Consider the following 20,491-nt stretch of genomic DNA (forward strand, 5'->3'; position numbering starts at 1 on the left):
CCAGCAAGCACCTTTGTGAATTCAAGCCTTTCTACTGAAGGTCAGACAAAATTGATATAGGACTTAAAAACCTGAAATGTCAACTTTGCAGTCACTATTTTGACTGCCATTTTCCATGTGCCTTCCCTGTCGAGAGAAGATCTTTGTAGGTTCTGCACCTTGTGTAGAGAAGAAGAAATTAAACTCTGTTGTGATGGAAGATGCTACAAAGATGCACATAGGAGGAATTTGTTCTGAAGGTCTGAATATTCTCCATTTAAGGGTGCTGGAAGAGATAACTATTCCTCCCCCACTCCACAGTTGCTTGTCACCACTTCCAGCTAAAGGCTCCAGCATCCTTGACCTGCCAGCAGAGCTGGTTGTCTGAGCCCTCTCTTACCCTCCTCTGTTGTAGGAGGGAGTGCCCAAACTGGGAGTGTTTAAAACACTGGGTTTTATAACTCCAGTGTGTTTTGCCTGAAGCAGGTGAGAGAAACAGCTCTCCTGGCAGACAGGATAGTGAAAAGCAGCTGGAGGAGACCCATGATGAGTCACTTCTGGATGTGAACTGAGCTGTTTGCTCACCCTCTATCAGTTTTGGTTCTGTCATGGTGCAGGGAAGACATCACTTTTAAGAAGCATCTCAATAGTGATGAAGAAGATTGAAAACGTGGTCCATCACAACCCAACCCCAGCTGCAACTGGTGAGCCTGGGCTCAAGTATGAGCTTCACTTCTGGAATATTACGGGCCAGATACCCAGCAAACTGGAAACACGATCTGAATCCAAATAACCACTGATTTCTGGGGAATCCTCTCCAACTGTTGTCTTCCTGGCCTACCTCTGCTTTCACCAATAAATAGTGGCAATAATTTAATTATTAACACAATAACACAATAATTTAGTGTAATAATCTCAATAAACTAACAAAGCAAACCCCGTAACACAGTGAAAACAGTTAATTTGTTGGATAAAGGAAATTACTTTAAAGGAGCACTGCAGATTTTGTAAGATCCTTATCTCCTGTCCCAGAGACATAGAACTGCTGAGGAAGAAGGAACCTTTGGAAATCATAGAACCTGAAAATCATGATAAAATCAAGTAACTACAGTGTTCCTGACTACAGTTTTTAGTTGCCATGGTGATACATTTGGACAGCAAATATAGTTGTTGGTCTCTCTTCCTGGCAGCGTGGCACAGGGAGAACCACGCAGTACTTATCTGAGACATCATTCAGCAAATGTGGGGACTCTTTTCCTTGAGAAGGTTGAGAGGCTGCAAGGCACATCATGTGTCATAAAGTATCTATAAAACGGCTCGTTTGGGTTGTGGGCAAGGACCTGGGACTGGCTCAGTTCCAGAGACTGCCCAAACCCAGTTCCTGTGCAACATCAGCTGGATGAGTTTCACCTCTCTATGTTCTTCTTTGTAGAACGAAGATAATAGCTCTCCCTCACTGGCATTGTCTGCTTATTGAAGGATTCACTGTCTCCTATTTTCTGAATTCATTCTGCTTTGATTTCTAGCACTTGTAAAGATAATATTATTTTCATGTAACGGAATAATAATTATTATGAAGTAATACTATGGGAGCAATAAGAAATATTTCTCATAAGAAGCTTCAAAATTTTGAAGAAAAGTGAGAGGAAGGCACACAAAAATCTTAAGCTTCATTGACCTGTGGGACTGAGATTAGCAACATGCACAGGTATCTTTCTCATATGTGCACCCAGAGGAAGCAGAACCAAAATGTCAGCATGGCTGGTATGGCGATGGACATAAAACAGGCAGGCAGGGATTCAGCTTTTTATTTTCTAATGGTTGTTTTCTAGCTTGCATTTGAGCTAAGACTCTCACAGGACTATTCAGCCTGTTGCCAGTGGGGCAGATTTCCAATCCACTGCAGCTATCACATAAGAAAAGAAAAACTTAAGGTTGAAAAACAGGATCAGAAACAAGTTCTGAGTCCTTGAGAGGCATAAATGGCAGCTGATCTGAGAGGGACAGCAAGGACTCTCTGCTCAGGCTTCCTCTACAAAGGCTCACAGATGGATTTATCCTGAGCCACCTCTCCACCCATGGACAAGCACACACCCCAGTAGGCTGTGCTGGATGAGCAGGGCTCAATCCATGAGGTCTTTATGATGCCCACATTGTCTCCCCAGCACAAAGGATCATGTGTGGTCTCTCATCCTCTCCATGTGCAGTGCTGGGGCGAGCTTTGGCCATGGGCAGATGTCCCCGCAGCAAGGCAGCAGCAGCAGGGGAGGTGGTTGTGGTGGCAGCAGACACTCCTCGGCCAGTTGCACATCTTCTTCAGGCTTCCCATTAGCAAACACCTCTGGTCCCATTGGATTTGTGTATACACTCTTCCAGGCAGTGGTTACATGGAGTGTGGATGAGTGGAGCCCCAGTAGAGCTGAGATCCAGGAGGGGCACAGGATGGCAATCGCAGGGCACAAGCTCTAACTTCACCATTTATCCTAGTTGCCCACAGAGCATGTTGGCAGCCAACCCAAAAACACCCAGGGAAGGTGCTTTGCCCAGCACAGCTATTTCTTCAGAGAATATCTCTGCCTGAGGCCTCTTGTTCCCCCAAACAGCCCAATTAGATCCCATTCCCTGCCTGCTGCCCAACACTGCTCACCTTGAGTAAAATCAGACAGTGAGTTAGTGATACCAGGCACAGGCTGAGGCAGATCCTCCTGTCCTTATTCACTGTGAATTGTGCTGTAGGCAGTCACAGTCCCACAGAAATCAATGGGATAATGCATACTAATTAGTGGCAAGCCACAGTGGGAGAACTTGGGAAAACATCTGTCCTTGCCCCAGGAATGGGAGTTCCTTAGGTCCTTGCCATCGACACGAAGTTCGGGGGGCCCTCACAATCCTGTGGAAAGCAAGGTCTTGAATATTTACAAGCAGCATAAAAATTGGCCCCAAAAATCACATTCTCATCAGTTTCACTAAGCCTTAATTATAATGTAAATTGCAAAATTGGAAGGAATTCAGAGACGAGCAACAAGTACGACTAAGGGGATTGGAGGATTGATTTATGAGAAAAGATTAAAAGACCTAAGAATTATGCAGTTTGACTAAATGATGACCGTGGGCCTGATCTTGCAAACTTTCCCAGAGATGGCTCTCCACATTAAAGAGGAAGCATGATTTAAAAATATCTACCATGTCCTCTAGTGAGAAGTTCTGCAAATCAGTATTCCAGCCTAAGACAGAGGGAGCGTTAGTTTTCACCTCGCAGCTAGCGAAAGTAAAAAATTCTAGTACAAAGCTCAAAGACTGCTTGAAGTTTTGGGGGGTGTTATACATGTAAAAAAAACCCCAGAATTTATTCACATCAGATAGAAATACGGGAGTATGCAAATACTTGAGATCTGGAAATGACCAGTGCAACAGGACTGATAGAAAATTGATGCTTTTCACTTGGTAGAGTTGACCTGGAAAGGCAGAGGTTGGAGCACAGATCTTTCTGGAAGCTGATAGGTTGCCAGCCACATCAAAAACCTGCCCAAGTTATCTAATAGGTTCTCTAATGGTAGAACATAGACTTCTGGGACTGAAAGTACCTTCTTGACAGTTGTGCTTAAAAGTTGTTCTCAGCACCTTTGAGACAACCAGTATCTATCCATGTCTCTGCTGTACTCAGCTCTGTAGTGTGGAAAAAACCAGGTGTAGTAGTATATCACTTACCAAAGCATGCTTTCTTTACTGTTTCAATAATCATCACAAAATGAAAGAAATAAGATTTGTCATAATTGGCAAACAGTTTTTCCCGAAGAAAAAAATTAGGTGGTATTTTTCTTAAAGTCAGATTGAAATGCTTTACTTCTGAAAAAGCGACTTTCTTTTTGCTAAGTTTTGCAAAGATCAGAACCTTCAATTTTTGATTTTTTTTTCCCCAATTAAAAATTAACCTACTGTTTTATAAAGCAAACAAGTTTTTTAAGTGTCAGATGAATCAGAATCAAAACCAACATTGAATCAAATAGTAAAGAAATCAGAAGCAAAACCAAAACTCAGTTTGATCAAAATGTAGAAAAAAAATAATGTTGTGGTTTGGCTCAATAGAAGCAAAATCCCACTCATTTTTTACCTGTCTGTCCATCTCCAAAGCCCATCACTCACCAGGCCTTTGCTTTGGGTAGCTGATCTCCCTGTTGTGCCAGAGCCTGTCTTGGACAAAAATTCAGCTCATGATGCTGGCTCTGCAAAATAGGGTGCAAGTAGATAATGCCTGATCTAGACATGGTAACTGAGAAACCTCACTGTGCTGGTCCCAGACCCAAACCTGGCCCAGAGACGTTTGTCTGAGTCCATGTTTCGATGGAGACTGATGATAGGAAAGGACACTGACATGATATGATACCCCCAGAGGCATTAATCTGCTACCCTAAGTGGTCAGAACACCGTGCTCACACAACATACCTGAGAGAAACAGCATGTGGGAGACACAGATACCATTGAAAAAACAGAGCTGCCCACCTTGGGACACACCTATACCAGCTCTGGAGAAGGCAGTTCCCAGTTTCTCCAGGAATGACCTCAATGATTCAACAGATTCAGATTTACACCAGCAAGCAGAGGTAGAAAAAAATACTTTTTTTTCGGTGGCCCTAGAGCAAAGGAGAAAACCCACTATCTTTTCCAGCAACCTCGCAGCTGCTTATCTGAAGCAGTTCATGACAGTGAAAGAGGTGGACAAATACGTCATGTAATGCTGCAGTGTGACTTTTAAAAAGGTGGGCACGATTTCACTGAGGCAGGCGAGGGAAGGGTGAGTCAGCAGACGGTTTCATAAGAGCGCTCCGCAGCTGGCTCCGGCTCCGGCGTGGTGGCTCCGAGGGCGGCGGGCAAGGAGGGCTGGCTGGTGGGCTGGGAGGGTGCCAGCCCTGACTCTGACCTCACACAGGACACAGCCAAGGCCACAAGTCACCGAAGTCAACATGGAGAGAAGCAACAGCTGAGGAAAACTCCTGAGGGAGGGAAGGCAAAAGCCATGGGTGAAAAAACACCAAGAAGTCTTTGCAGCCCAGGGTAGGTCCACCTTCCCTGGAGCTCTTTCTGCTTCCTATTGCATCTCTCTGACTTCCACAAAACTTCCTCTTATGTAGGAGGAGGATGAAGAGGAAGAGAGGGAAAAAGGCTCTGTGAGAGTGGGGAGATAATGCTCCCCTTCCCAGCTCCTTTTTCACAGAAGTTTGGGTAGTTAATCTCCCTGTTGTGCCAGAGCCTGGCTTGGACAAAGATTCATCTCATGACACTGGCTCTGTAAAATAGGGTGCAAGTAAATAACATCTCTGATCTAAGCATAGTAACTGAGCAACCTCACATTGCTGGTCCCAAACCTGGCCCAGAGAGGTTTGTCCTCTGGGTTAGGAGGGTCTCCCTTACCCCACAGAACAGGGCTGACTGCTGGTCAGGGCTGGTGCCAGCATTTCCCCACCTGCCACAGTGCCTGTGTTGGAGCCAGCTGCTCCACAAGTGCCCAGGAGCCATGGCACAGCAGCCATGTCCAACCCCCAGGCAGTGCTGACACAGCCCCAGGCAGAATTTCCCCCCAGGAGCCTGATGGAAATGCAAGGAAATGATGCTACAGCATGTGTAAAGTAAAAAAAAGTAAAAAGCAAGGAGCTCAAGTGAGGCTGGTGAGGAGCAGGTGAGCTCTACAGCACCCAAATTAGGGGCAGGTAGATGTCTTCCCCCCCTCTCTGTGCTTGGGGACATCAAGGCTTCCTCTCTCTGTCCCCATGCTGCATGAGGAAAAAGCAGGAATAACCAGGGAGAAGCCACCAGTGCCTTTTCTCACGGACACCAGCACAGCACCCTCCTCTGCACGCAGGGAGACAATGGAAGGAGGAGCTGAGAACCAAACCCAAGCAACACCTGAGCCAACTCCAGGATCCTCATGAGGTAACAGGAAAACATCCTCTGTGAGAGAAAAGGGGGGTGGTTAATAAGGGATAGTGAGCAATGGAAAAACTGGAAGAAACTTCCAAAAAACATGGATTTGTTCACAGAATGTGTGGGTTTTATCAACATTAATTTTTACTGCTTTGAAGTAAATTTTGCCATGCGAACTCTGGTAGGTTTTGATGCCCTGGTCTGATATTGCTGTTTTACTTGATATTTGCTTTGGTTATTCCTGCACAGATTCACACTTCACCACTGAATTTTTCTTTTCCTTGAAAAAAAATTCATAATCAGCCTCCCTGAAAAACTCTGCAGTTCAAGAGTGCCATCTTGAGGCTTCCTATATATAAGGACTAGTGTGCTGATTGCACGTCAAAAATTCAGGGAATTATTAGTGAGCTCAAGCACCTTACATTTAAAGTATAATTTTAAAAAGACATGAGCATGTGTACAGAGGAGCAGTTCATTTCTGCCAAGTATTACCCGGTGTTAAGGGATCTAGCTAGCACAAATGTCACTCCCAGAGAAGATTTTCAGAAGCAAATAATACTAGTGAGTGCTCTGCTTTGGGATATACTACTCAAAATGTCTTAGGGGATGTGTTCAGACTCTGCTCAGATCCAGCCATCTGAAAATCAGTGAACTTGCAAATATTTTAAGCCAGGCACCCAAAATGAAAAATTATGATTTTTACTATTTTTTTAAATTTGTTTTGCTTGGTTGTTTGTTTAATTTAAATTAAAGGTGATGTTAGAGGCAAAATAAAACTATGGCTTTCAAAACTGCTTTAAGTCTACATGGGAAGTATATTGTGTTAGATATATTCCCCTATTTTAAAATCAAGGAGAAACCTTCTTGCTTTGGAGTACAAGTTTAGGGAGTGTTATGAAATCATTTTCCTTCTACAGCACAATCCAGACACCAGCAATTTATCGCTGCAGGAGAGCAAATGGGTAGATTGTTACAACAAATCATGCATAGGTTGAGAATCTACCACTGAATGTGGGATGTTGCTTTTCATTCTTCCTGCTCTAACTGCCAGGTGGCTTTTGGCTTGGGAAAAGGATGTGTGCCAACACGTTCACAATAAAGTGCCTCAAGGATGAGGCGCCTCAGGAAACCAGAGACCCTCAAAAATATGCATTGTTAGCACCACAAATAACCCCCGTTTCCTCGTGGTATTTTTCATTTTGAAGCCAAGCAAAAGAGTAAACCTTTCTCACACCATGGCCTGTGATGTGTATTCCCCAGTTATCAGCTCTACCCAAGTTGCAAAAGTATGTTTTGGTTTTTTTCTGCAAGAATTTCAGGCTGCTTTAGGTGGGAAGTCCTAAAAGTATGAATTTGACTGAAGTCTGGATGAAAAGTGATCTACCTCCAGCTACAGAACAGTCATTCTACAGGAAGTCCTGTTTGTTTTCCAGCAGTAGCAGACTGCATCAGAAGGTAATTTTATCCTCAGTGTTTGGTACAGCTACAACACATCTCACAAAAGAAATCCAGTATCGGCTCTGATCGTCTTCAAACTCTGAGGGACTGAGTCATATCCTGGTCTGGAAAGAGGAGTGGGTAAGAAACTAATTTCCCTTTCACAGCAAAGAAAACTCATGGATTTCAATTTTTCTTTTCTTGCTCTGAAGTCCAAAATACCTTGCCAATAAACAACAGTGGTGTGTCAGATCTTCTGAGGGGGTTGGGAGCAGCTCAGGACAGTCTATGGACTGTGCATCCCACACAGCCCTGCCTTCTGCTGCCCACCACGGGATGGCTTGGGCTGAAGGAGAGGATTTTTCAGTGGTCCAGCAGTGGCTGAATAGGACAATCACAGCTGGGGGGTCGGAGCAAATGAGACCTATCTCCACAAAGAAAGGCCGTTTTTGAGATCTAGACTGTTGTTAAACCTATTCACAGAGAATAATGCCTTATCCAGGGTGTAGCCTTTGTAATTAATTGAGGACTAACACACTGCTGAGCATGAAGGAGGTGGCAGAGTCTGTCTCTGTGTGAGTGAGAGATCGCTGAGGTTGAGCTGGTTCACTTGGAAACTATTGCTTGGGAATGAGCCAGGTGTCTATTTTGGGTCCCCTCATAGGCTGGAGTTGCCTGCAGTCAAGTCAGACTCCTTTCTAGGACAAGCCAAAACATTACTTTTTCTTATGGAGGAGCAAGGAGCAGGAATAGCTCAATAAGTAAAAAGAAATTTCAATTTAGTTGCCTCTTAGCTCTAGGGATGTTCAAACAATTTTGAGCTTGCTACTGTAATTTTTGTGATCAATTCCAAGTGACAATTGGGAGGCAGTCAAAATGTTCAAGAGGTTTTATACTAAAGTTAATTCTGCAGCCCGATCAATTACTGAAAGGTTTTGAATGTGGAAGTTTGGACAATTATTTAGCCAAATGTTATATTTTCATTCACCAACATTTGAGTACATCTTTCAAAAAAAATTACATTTTATACTTTGAATTAATATGTTAATATCCTTTTGAATGTTTCATGAAATTTACATTAATTAAGCTATTACTAAGTCTTCTTTGAAGTTTTTTTATTTTGCAGGACTGCAGTGTCTCATAACATATCTCACATGGGCTGTAAGAAAATGACATTGTGTCCTATGGCATTATGTCCTGTCACATCTTCAAGTTGTATTCTAAGCAAGCGTTTTTGACTGTGTTAGTTTAAAACCCAAATGTTCTGGAAAATTGTAATTTTTGGAGCCTGTTTCCTTCATCTTATTCTGTATTTTTTCAAGATGTTTTAGGTACTTGACATTCATATTTATGCCTTTCTGCAAACTTGATTTATCATTGTAACTCAGAAATAATTACTGCTACCTTCTAAAAGGAATCATACTGTTAAAATTTAAAATCTTTTTTTCTTCCAAAGTTAATAAACGTTATTTTGTGAAGAGGTAAATGAATAAAACAAAAAGAAGACTTACAGTACAAACACTGGCTAACTACTAACACCCAGCGAATGGGGTGACTTTTCCAGCTTGTGAACAATACGACAGGAGAAAATCACTTTATTGGAAGGAGAAGAGCAGCTCCGTCTGTCTTGAGTTAAGCCATCACTGTAGTGATCTGGAATGGTAAATACAGGAACACTCCCTGGATAGAATTGTGAGGTAAGAAAACCATTAGTGGTTCCAGAAGATATTTCTGCCAGAGACACACAAATTGTTGTGTTTTTTTTTTTAATACCTGCATACACGAGAAGTATTTCCAGGAGAATTTAAATAGCATCACTTGCTTGAGAGCAAAGTGTCGAAACAGAATCTAGGAATCAACAAGTAATAGAAAAGGAAACTGCTGTTTGAAACTCTCTATCTGTGCATTAGGAAACACACAGCGTTGCGCCAGAAAATGCTAACTGCATATTGTGAAATGTTGGGTAGAGCTCTGTGATAAGCTCATGTACATATTTCTTAAGAAACCTTAGGAATGGGACCTAAAAGAAGTATTGTCCTTGAATGAACTCTGAAAAAAATAAAGCCATACAGAATCTGGAAGTAATCTTATCTTTATCTTCGTATCTTTATGCATTTTTTGATCCTATGGCAAAGCAAGATGCCAAATTCACCCTCCAACAAACCAAGGGTCTAGAGGCAGAGAAAGCTGGAGTGGAGTGTGAGCAAAGAGAGGTAACCAACCTCATAAGCAAATGAGTGTGAAAGTCATTACAAAGAGAATGTGTGAGTGTGTGCACACAGGCAAAACTTTGCCACGTGAATGGTGGTGTGTATAAATACACATATGCTACATTGCAGCTGAAGGCATGATTGTTCTGCAGTCAGTCCCAGAAGTATGTACACAAATGGGAACTTGCAAGTGTGTGCAGGCTGTGAATTCCTCATGGTGTGAGGAGGCACCCTGAGATTTATGTTCACCTACCCCAGCCATCAGCCAGCACTGCCCATGGTACAAAGCTAACTATATCATTTCAACCCAGATTAAACTAAAAAACCTAACTGTAAAGCTGCCAATACTAAAAAAAGAAATAAAACAAAATAAAAATTAAACGTGTGGTTCTGTGTGCAGCATCAGCTGCCTTGAGGGGATCCAGTGTTTCTAAGTTAAAACATCAGTGCTAGAGCTCTCCAACCTCACCCCTTGTAGCAAGGCTGATGCCTTCACAAGCCAGGAGCTTTGCACCAAATCATATCTCAGCTGTGGACACAGGGACAACAACCATGGACTGGGGGGCAGGATGAAGAAATAATATATAGAAAACTGTGCATGTCTTTTTCCCTTGATAATTTCTGATCTTACCACACAGGGAGATGTTCAGATTGCCTATTAAAAAGCTGAAGATCCAGATGGGAGCAAGGCTGTAACCACGACTGCTGGCATTCCTGAAACAGATCCATTTATTCTTGTTCAGAAACAGTTCTGACAGTTTTTAAAATGACAGGAGGCAGGAGAAGTTTACTGAACACTTCTTCCAGCATTGTGACCATCAGTGGAGCTCATGGTAATTGTAGGAAAATAGTGCAAAAAAAAAAAAGCAGCTGCAAACACAGTCACAGCCTCAAGCTATCAAAGTGACTTCTGAGCATTATTTTTTCTCTGGAGAGGAATGCCCAGTCTCCCAGGAAACCAAGTTTGGCTACATCCTCCTCTTGCCTTTCATGTAATGTGTCAATAACTATTTATAATTGTTTTTTCTTCACATACAGTCAGAATACACATTAACTTCAGATTACAGCTTTTTCTTTTTAAAGTCAGTGGAAACACAGGTTTCAATTTCCTCCCTCTTTCTGATTTATGATTAAGACGCATCTCCTTTGCAATGGCTCATATGCTGTCACTTTTGAACAGAAGAACACTAGGGAACTTCCAACTTTGAAATTAATTACAGGAATAAAGCCTTCTCTGCCTATTTTCTAATTATGCCTTTCTTTGTTAATGCCAAATAATGCCTTTAGCATCTTCCTGGAAAAAAAAGTCTCATTGATCCCACTCTGTGATTATGGTGCTTTTATCTCCCATCTGTGCTGTGAAAGCTACAGGCCTTCCATTTCCAATGCAAAAACCTCTAGAATTAAAATCATTAGTACAAACAATAAAAAATAAAAAAACCCCTGTACAGGTACATGATGTAAGGCATATACACAAGGCAGCCTTATCTAGTCATGGATGAAGGAGTGGAAAAAAAGGTGACATGCCTTTTACTTTGTGACTGAGGAACAAATTAGACTTCAAATTAACCTAAAAAATTTTGCAGACACCGAGAAAACTAACAGGCTTTAAGAGTCCATTGGTGAGATGGCTGGATGAAGGTCATGTCCCAGCCAAGTCTGAGCTTTGGAGCAAAGCAATTGTGCTGCTTCACTGGTCACATTTGCCCTTTGCTAACCCTTGCCTCAGTTGCAGAAGGAGCTGTCATGGGTCAGGGTGTCACACACGTCCACTCTGGCTTGCACCAAAAAGGTGGGAGAGCAAGGAGGATCAAGGAGGGTATGGAGCTTGAACTGAGATAGATGATGACCTGAGACCAGAGCCAGGAAGAAATCATGTCTTCCCAGGCCCAGGGATCAGGACAGGAGCATCCTCAGGTGCTCCAGCAGGCACCAGAGGCTCCTGTCCACTTTCCCCCCTGTCCACATTCTCCCCGTCCACTTTTCCCTGCCCATCAGAGGGTACCAGCAGGGATGTGTGTGATTGTGTTTCCATGCATTTTTCAATCACAACCCAGCTTTGCCAGGTATCTCTGGGAGGAGGTTTTTACCTACAGTAACTTCTGGTCAGAGCCCTAGGAAGGGAGTTTCCCAGCGTGGTGTTTCCCTGCACTCGTGGCAAGCACCTGGTGGCTGCTGCTGCTCCACTTCATTGATGAGATGCTCCCTCCTGATAGGAGTAGTGTCTGCTCTGGGAGCAGTCACTTTGCAGGAAAAGTAGAGGACAAAAAAGGCAGAGAAGGCTTTATTCTTGTAATTAATCTCGAAGTTGGAAGTTCCCTAGTGTTCTGTTCATAAGCCTGCCCTTGCTTGGAATGTTTCCATCCCTCCTGCCACACTGTGCTCTGTGCCCACCCACCACGGCATCCTGGGGATGGCAGGGCCAGCAGCACGTTTGGGTGGGCTGGCAGAGCTGGATTCCCAGGACAGGGATGTCAGCATGTTCCAGAGTGCTGGAGGAAGGTTGACTTGCCAACTTTATGAAACTCACAGAAAAGCGTATGCACGTAATTTTTTGCTGCATGTACCTCATGCCAGACCTTGCTCTTTTTTTATTTCTTTTATTTTTTTTTTCCCTTGGTTTTGACTCCACAACGTGCTGTTCTCGTAGTTTTTAGGATCCCTTGAGTCACACTGTGGTGCTTGGAGCTGCTTGCAGAAGAGTTGGCAAAAAGCTCCCATTTCACTCCCAGTGTGATTTAACCATTGCAAGCCGAGGGGCAGGACATTTATGCAGGTTAGTGACCTGGAGACCTGCAAGCCTGAAAAATTTACATACACTGTTGTGTAATGGAGAGTCAAAAGGGACATTGAAAGCTGAATTTCCATCACCTGGGGAGCAGTGGTGCTCTCAGCTCCACCCCCACATCTCGCCTTAAAATGTATGAATTGGCTTTCCATTGCTTCTCTGATATTTTTCTTTTCCATTACAGAAGAGGCTAAAGCTTTTCCAGGGGAAATATTACTGAAATGCCACAGAGAATTACAGGTAACATGGCACTGGATTCCCCCTCTCAAATAGGACCCCAACAGCTCAAATACATCTTCAAGGAAATCACATCACTGCAGCAACAGCAGCAATAAGTGTCTGATAAAGTAATCGGAACAAGTTCCATGAATTTTAAGACAGTGTGTGCAGTGGAAAAAGAAAAAAATCTCCCACATTTTAAAATGTTCCTTATGCAAAAAAATTCAATCTTTTTTTTTTTTTTTTTCAATTTCTTGAAGGTCTTGATGCTTCTTGGGTTTCCTTCAAAGAAGATCCACAGAAACCAGTCAGAAAATGAGCACACTCCTTATAATACCTAAAATTAACGACTATGAGGCCCCAGTCTAGGCCTGATCCACTTCTTTAAAATTAGATTGGCCTGCACTCTTCATCTATTTACTCACTCAGCAGCCCAAGGAAATATTCTTAGTGCGTGAAGCAGAGCACGTGCCCTTGCAAGAGTAGATTTTATGTCATTAAAAAGAGGAAATGTAATGCTGCCAATGAAGGAATGTCTCATTAGAATTGCATTTACTTCGTCAGGAATGCCAGCCAAGAATTTTTTTTAAACATATACCTACACTATGGCTTCCAGACATATTCTGCTACCACAGAAGGGGCCACAAGTGACCTGTGATGCAATCCATTGTCTTAGGTTGTCTTTGCAGCCTATTAAAGAGATGCCTGAGGAGTGTGTAAGCAAAGGGGTTGTGTGGGAAGAGAGAGGTGGAGGATAGCTGGGAATTATCCCAATTTACAAGCAATTGAAAGAACAATGGGGTTGGGGATGGGACTCTCATATCCCTCTTGACACAACTTCCCACCAAGAAATACTCTTCCCTACAGACAGTTCCACCACAGCAACAGCTAAGGATCAAAAGCCAACCTTGAAATAACTTCCTATTAAAGTTGGTTTTAAAAAAAAAATGAGTTTTGGATGAAATTTCAGTTCTTGAAATTACAGATTTTTCTTTTTTACTGGATTCAGTTCATATTTCCCTGCTCTCCCATCCACATTTTGCTATAAGTAATTGGTTATGGTCAACTTCTTTTATCTCAGTGAAATTTTGCCTTCAGAGATTAAAAAAAAAAAAGAAAGTGGGATGTTTGTTGTAAAACACTGTCAGGAATTCCCCCAGCTAATATTTCTTTGCTTCTCTTTCCGTACGTTGAGGCACAAAGTTTTGCTTTTGGAATGGAAGTAGTTTGCATATTGTAACTGAGAAAAGCACATCTCTTTCAGAACTCTTGGAGGCAAAGAAAGCCTAAGGAAGCAGTTGCATGGTTGCATTGCAAAGAGGTGTTAGCTTGGGATGTTACAGACTGCTGTGACTATCCATGCCAAGAGAAAAATGTATTTTATTTAGAACGTGCGGGAAAGTTGCAAAATGTTTCTGAAGATTGGTGGCTGCCCCGTGAATTCACTTTCTACAGAGTTCAACAGGAGTCAGCTGGTAAAAGAGCCTCTGAAAGTTTTCACTTTGCTGCTGGCTCCCTCCCCTCACCAGCTATCTTCCTGACTGAGGTTAAATAAGGACAAGCCTTTAAAACTCTAGTATCTTAAAACAAGTTACCTTATTTTTTGCTGATTTGGCATCTATTTCCATGGAAACAGAAGCAAGAACTAGAAGCCAGCAGCTGAAGTTGGCTACACCACTGCTCTTGGCTTGTTCTACTTCCATTTCCATGGAAACTGATGCAAAATCAGTGCAAACAAGGCAAAGTTTTCTTTTTCTTTTTTTTTTTTTAATTAACTCTTTCTTGATTTTCCACTTCCAGATTAATTTGTTGCCAGAACTGCAGACACAAAGCCACTGGAAACGTGGGGAAGATCAGCAGCCCAGATACCTTTATGAATCTGTGCAGGTGTTTGGTGACTACTTTGAAGATCCATGTTAGAAAACGAAGTGCACACACACACACCCCCACATGCAATTTACTTTAAGGATGCTAAAAATCACAAGAGAGTTAAGAAAGAGCGAGAAAGAGAAGCTGGCTGTGTCCCCACGTTGGCAGGACACCTTTCTGCTGCAGGTTTGTAGTCTCCTCCATATAAGTATCCACGATGGAGGAGGGCACCAAGTTCTGGCACTGCCTGGCCATGCCTCTCACCAAGGTATCCCACCTTCCAGGGGCTCCAGGAGGCTCTGCTCCACTCCCAGGACCAGTCCCCAGGGCATCACAGCTGGCATAAAGGCTGCTGTGTCATGGGCTGTTTCAGTGGGAAAGGGACAGGTGGGAAAGCAGAGAGGGAAGTAAAAAAAGCAAAAGCAGAAGGGGAAGGAAAAAGAAGTGCATGATATAAGGGAGGCTGACATGCACAATTGCCCTCCGTGGAGGTCAAAGGCAGAAGTTATAAACTGACAATGGAAGGAAGCAGTTTGATGACAAGAAATGACACTTCCTTGCCCATTGCTTTCCAGGAGTCTTCCAGAGTATTTCTCTAAAGCTATGTATGGTCTCTTTTTTGGCTATAAAACCCATTGAAACTCTGATTCTGGCATACCTTTTTCTTTTTTCTCTTTTCTTCTTTATTTTTATTTTTTCTTCTTTTTTTCCTCTCCTGTTCTGGGTGTGTGCTGGAGCACATGCCACGAGCCTTCAGAGGTGCCAGGTAACACAAGCAATTTAATGTGGAGCCAAAGCGTTACAGACCACATTACAGAGTTTGTACAGGTTGGGGTTGACCCCTGCTCATGGAGCATGAGATATGCAGGTTTTCCTCGAGTTCATGACTGAACCTGAACCAAGATTAAGTCACGTTTAGGGAATTGATTCACTTACCCTGCTTTGTTAGCAGAAGCAGGACAAAACATGGTCATCTACAGTAACAGTGGCACGGCAGGGAGACACTCTTGGAATGGGTTGGCTAATGAACTGGAGTTGTTCAAAATAGCAGCCTGGTTTCCAAGACCAAAGTGAAACACGTTGAAAATATGGGTATGAAGATTCCTTCTGAACTAGTTACATGGTAAGGGGAAAAATCCTTAAAAAAAATATGCCCTGAAAGAATAAAACATGACAGATATTTGATCCAGGGGCAGACTGCTAACTTTGTCAAACCACAGATTTCTTTCTTTTTTTTGGTCCCATATGTTTTCTGTCCATGGGATTGGAATCTCTGGTTAATATTTTTAATCAGCTGTATCATATCAGCTATCTAGATGGGAGGAAAGGTATGTGTGAGAAAGATGTGAAGACTGCTTTGATTAACCTTGGGAGTGGTTTTAACCAATACCCAGTGCTAGGACTTGGGCATTTAAGTATGAATTTTAACAGTACAAGTGCACTTTAGGCAGTGACCTTTGTTTTTTCCCACATACCAAAGGGAACATGTGCCCTGTAGTCTTAAATGTTCTTGTTATCATGCAACTGACATTTGCAGGTGACAATTTTCCACATGCATAAACAATTTTTGATATTCAGGCATCAATTCCTCTTCAGGTGGGAGCAGAGCTGATACAGACCAGGTTCTGCTGTATCCAGTGCAAACATGAACAGGTTCTTAAAAACTGGGCTAATCCAGAAGTGTATTAATTGGAAGGAAAAATTTAACAAGACAGGAAATGTATCGATTTTCTTAATTTTTTTTATCTCCCTCTTAAAACCCCAGTGTCTATTTTCTTCTGGCTATAAATCTGGTATTTAGGTGTTTTGGTAACTAAATATGTGACTTGGCCACCTCCATCCTCTTTACCCATGTCCTCCCACCAGCTTCCTCCTCACATTTTATAAAAAATAACAATCAATTGAAGGACAGTCCTCCAAAGTCCCCCAGGTCTAAGCAGATTTACAATCTGGAAAACCTTTTCTACATGTAAGCTTTGGTCCAACATGTGAAGCAGTAGAGCATATACATAATTTATATTTGTTTCGGCTTGTGGAGGACTCAGGTAGATGATTTAATTCTTTATTACAATTGGGTTTACATGTCTGGATCCAGATTTTCTAGGATAGGCACCAAAATCATAGAATCATAGAATTGACTGGGTTGGAAAAGACCTCCAAGATCATCAAGTCCAACCCTTGATCCAACCCTGCCACGGTTACCAGACCATGGCACTGATGCCACATCCAGTCTCATCTTAAAAACCTCCAGGGATGAAGAATCCACCCCCTCCCTGGGCAGCCCATTCCAATGTCTGATTACTCTCTCTGTAAAAAATTTTTTCCTCATATCCAACCCAAACCTCCCCTGGCACAGCTAAAGACTGTGCCCTCTTGTCCTACTGCTGGTTCCTGAAGAAGAGACCAACCCCCACCTGGCTACAACCTCCTTTCAGGTAGTTGTAGAGGGTGAGGAGGTCTCCCCTGAGCCTCCTCTTCTCCAGGCTAAAAAACCTCAGCTCCCTCAGCCTCTCCTCACAGGATTTGTGCTCGAGTCCCTTCACCAGCCTCATTGCTCTTCTCTGGACCTGCTCCAGCACCTCAGTATCCTTCCTGATATTTGGACCAAACAGGTGCTGGTGTTTCAGTTGCAGTTACATGGACTTGGACTTGACTTAAGGAGCTGCTTGGCTGTATGAGTGGTCCAGAAGCACATGCAAGGCCACCACCAAGGGGTGGTGTCAAATCTCCTTGACAAGGAGCTTTGTTCCCTTTCCAAGCAGCTCGTCCTCACCTCTTTGTGCAGGGAGTGACCAGCACACCCCGTGATGGTGTGCAGCCAATTTTCTTTTTCCTGTCGTTTTTCCCTTAGGCTCAAATTCCTGTATCTCATTTTCTGTCTGTGGATACTGATGCACCAAAATCCTGGATCCTCTTCCGCACTTTTTGCTGCTTGGCACTGTCTCCTGTAAATGCTGCAAACACCACAGTGGCTGATAGCATTGGGTGGCCTTTTGTACTGACATTTCAGCCTCTCACAAACTAAAACTGGCCTTATCTGTTGGCCACAGTGCCTGAGGCTTTTCTTCTCACTGGCTTTTTCTTCCAGCTGCCTACCAGTATGCAAAGGCAGAGATTTCCAAAGGAACAACGGGTTTCCTCTTCTGCAGCAGAAGAATGGAGTCAGGGAGAATCAAAAAAAAACCCGCAGATACAGAACAATACCTATTTCTATATAATTAATATATTACATTATTGGTGCTTCAGATTAATTACATCCAAGCTTATCAAACAATAGGAATTATTTCCTGGTGAGACAAAAACAAGTGCCACATTTTTATTGATGTTTTAGTATTTTCATTGATTCAAGATGCAGAAAAATCCATACGCACACAACGTCAAACCTTCTCAAAGTGAAGTGCAAACATTGCTCTGCCAGCTCAGCTGTGGTGTTTCACACCACCCACACCTCAGTGCCCCCATTTTCTGTCTGTATTTGTAGTCTGGGCAGTGGGGTTTGTTTGCTTGGTTTTTTTCCTCCTCCTCTTCCTTTCTCTGTCATCTTCCAGCAAGAGAAAAAGGGAAAGAAACAGGGTGGGGAGAATAAGAGTCTGTAACAGAAGTTGTCCATCACAAATCCAACTGGAACAAAAATTTTCTTTTGCAGATCACTTCAAAACAGATGTTTCTTTCATAATCATGCAATCGGGAGGCAAACAGAGAAAAAGGAAGTGATCACATCCTCCCAAGTGCTGAGAGTTTTGTCGCATCCAAAAAGACACATTTTTCGTCTTGAAAGAATTGAAAATGTGTCAAGCTGCTCCAGCTATTAATCCACACATCCAGCCTGAACTGGGATTGACGTGGCAAGCAGTTTGATATCAAGTCTGTACTGGTTACTTGGCAATAGCTTAATGATTATCTTGGATGTGATTAATGAAAAATACTATGAAGAATAATCACGTTGCACCACACCCTGAGCTGACTTCCACCCTGTCCTGCGAAGCTGCTCTGTGTGGCAGCCAAGGTCTTATCCGGGCCCTGCAGGCAGTGAGACCCAGGCAGGGCTTACTGAGGACCTCAGGAAGAGCAGGAGCCTCTCCTCTTCCAGTGAAACTTTGATTTTTCCTGTCTATTGTTTCCTTTCTGTGCGTGGCAGTGGGATGCAGCCCTCCCTCAACCCGCCTGGCAATGCCCTGTTGCTCAGCAACCCCATACTTGCTGAAAAGGCTCTTTTGCAGCGGCAAACCTGGGCTGAAGAGGAAGATGAGATGATGTGACACCCAAAACCTGCTGTTTAGGTTGGCCAAGCAGCAAGATCTCTGTGAGCAGAAGCAGGTGAGTAGCAGCGAGGACCCTGGTGGCAATGTCAGCTGAGGAGCAGCAGCACTTGCACCTTCTCCTCCTCTGCATCTGGGCTGTTCCGAAATATTTACTGGTGATTACTCGAAATTAATCAACTAAATTAAATTTAACAGATTAAAAAGGTCTCCTGGTCTGCACAGCCATTTCCACCGTCCCAGTTAGACCCAGAGCATGGAACTAGCACCACATTTTGCTCAGGGTGAGCCAGCCAGCAGCGCTGAGGAGATGGGGAGAGAGCACCTGTAAGGCTCTGCCAACATGAAACCCACCCTTGGGGGCAGCTGGCATTGTTCAGGGCAGGTGGGCAAGGGACTGGGGTGGAAAGAATAGGTACAAGGGACTGGGAGAATAGCTGGATTACGTTAATGGATTGGATGGAAAATGGGAGGTGCGTTAAGCAAAAGGTGTTTTTCATCCCATGAATACTCCGGAAAAATCAGCCTGTGCTCCCCTCATCTCCAGAGCCAGCAGCACAGGAGGGCAGGTCCTCTCCCACCTCAATGAGCAGTTGAAGATCACAGCTATACCCACCCAAACCCACAGCCATTGGGCTCTGCAGAGACCAGGCATTTTTGGGACCCAGAAGCTCCCATGGTCTGACTTTGATAGGGCAGAACATGCATATTAATCCATATCAGAAATTTTTAGAAATTATAACTTCTAGAAAACCAATTAGGCTTTTCTGTAATGGTCACTGGCTCCATGTTCTCTCACTGTTAGTGGTGTTGCACAGAAATGTCTTGTTACAAGGTTTGTGAGGACCCCATTGGGTCATTAGGGCCAACTCAAGGGCAGCTCCAGCAGACACCACTGTGACCACTGCCCAGAAAAACCCACCTGGCACAAGGAGAAGATCTTCAAGGCTTCTACAGACCTGGTTGTTCACCACCTGGCCACCACACCACCCGAAGGAAAGGAAAACAAATACAGCTTTGACATTACCTGCTGAACCACATCCTTCAAAGGGAGGCTGCTTTCAGAAGCGCAGCTCCTCTCACAACATAAAGCAAGCTGGGGTTTCTTTCCTGCCACTTTGGGCTAGTTCAGACCTATGTGTACTTATTTTTAAGCTTTGGTTTTCAGTGCTCTGAGCATGAATGGGTGTTTGCTACACACATCATCTGTGCTCGGGGACTGCCCACCCTGAAAAAAATGTTCGAGGGAAGGAGGGGGCTCAGACCCTGGGGGCAAGTGCAAATGCCAACAGTAAACTTGAGGTGGATATGATGGAGGAGCTCCTGCTCTTTGAATAAAAAGTTGCTTTTATAACACTTCAAGGTGATGCAGGTGTGATAAACTGCAAGAAAACTTAATTACACATGCTGTTCCTGGGGAGAGAGAAACATTACTTCACACATGCCCAAAGCACACAGAAGTGCAAGAACAACATAGCCACTGAGGCACCATTAACAGCACAGAAACCCTGCTACCCATGTAGCAGTTATTTGTGCCACGGGGTTTTCCATGAGAAAGGCCCAGTTACCTGCCCCAGGGGTTGAAGCCCTTCTCTTTCCATGGGGCAATGGAGGATGAGGTAGTGGGAGATGGGAGCTTGGATGTCTGCTCCTAAAATTACAACAGAGAACCGAGGACAGAAGGCAGGCAATTAAATTAGTAAAGAAACTGAAGGATATATATTTTATATGTTATGCAATGAAGATAAAGACAGATTGCTGGTGTGGAATTTTTGGTACTATCCGGGGAAGAGCTGGGCAGGGAGCAACGT

This window comes from Manacus vitellinus, unplaced genomic scaffold (genome assembly GCF_001715985.3).
Source record: "Manacus vitellinus isolate BGI_N305 unplaced genomic scaffold, ASM171598v3 scaffold_7_pilon, whole genome shotgun sequence".
In the NCBI taxonomy this organism is placed as follows: domain Eukaryota; kingdom Metazoa; phylum Chordata; class Aves; order Passeriformes; family Pipridae; genus Manacus; species Manacus vitellinus.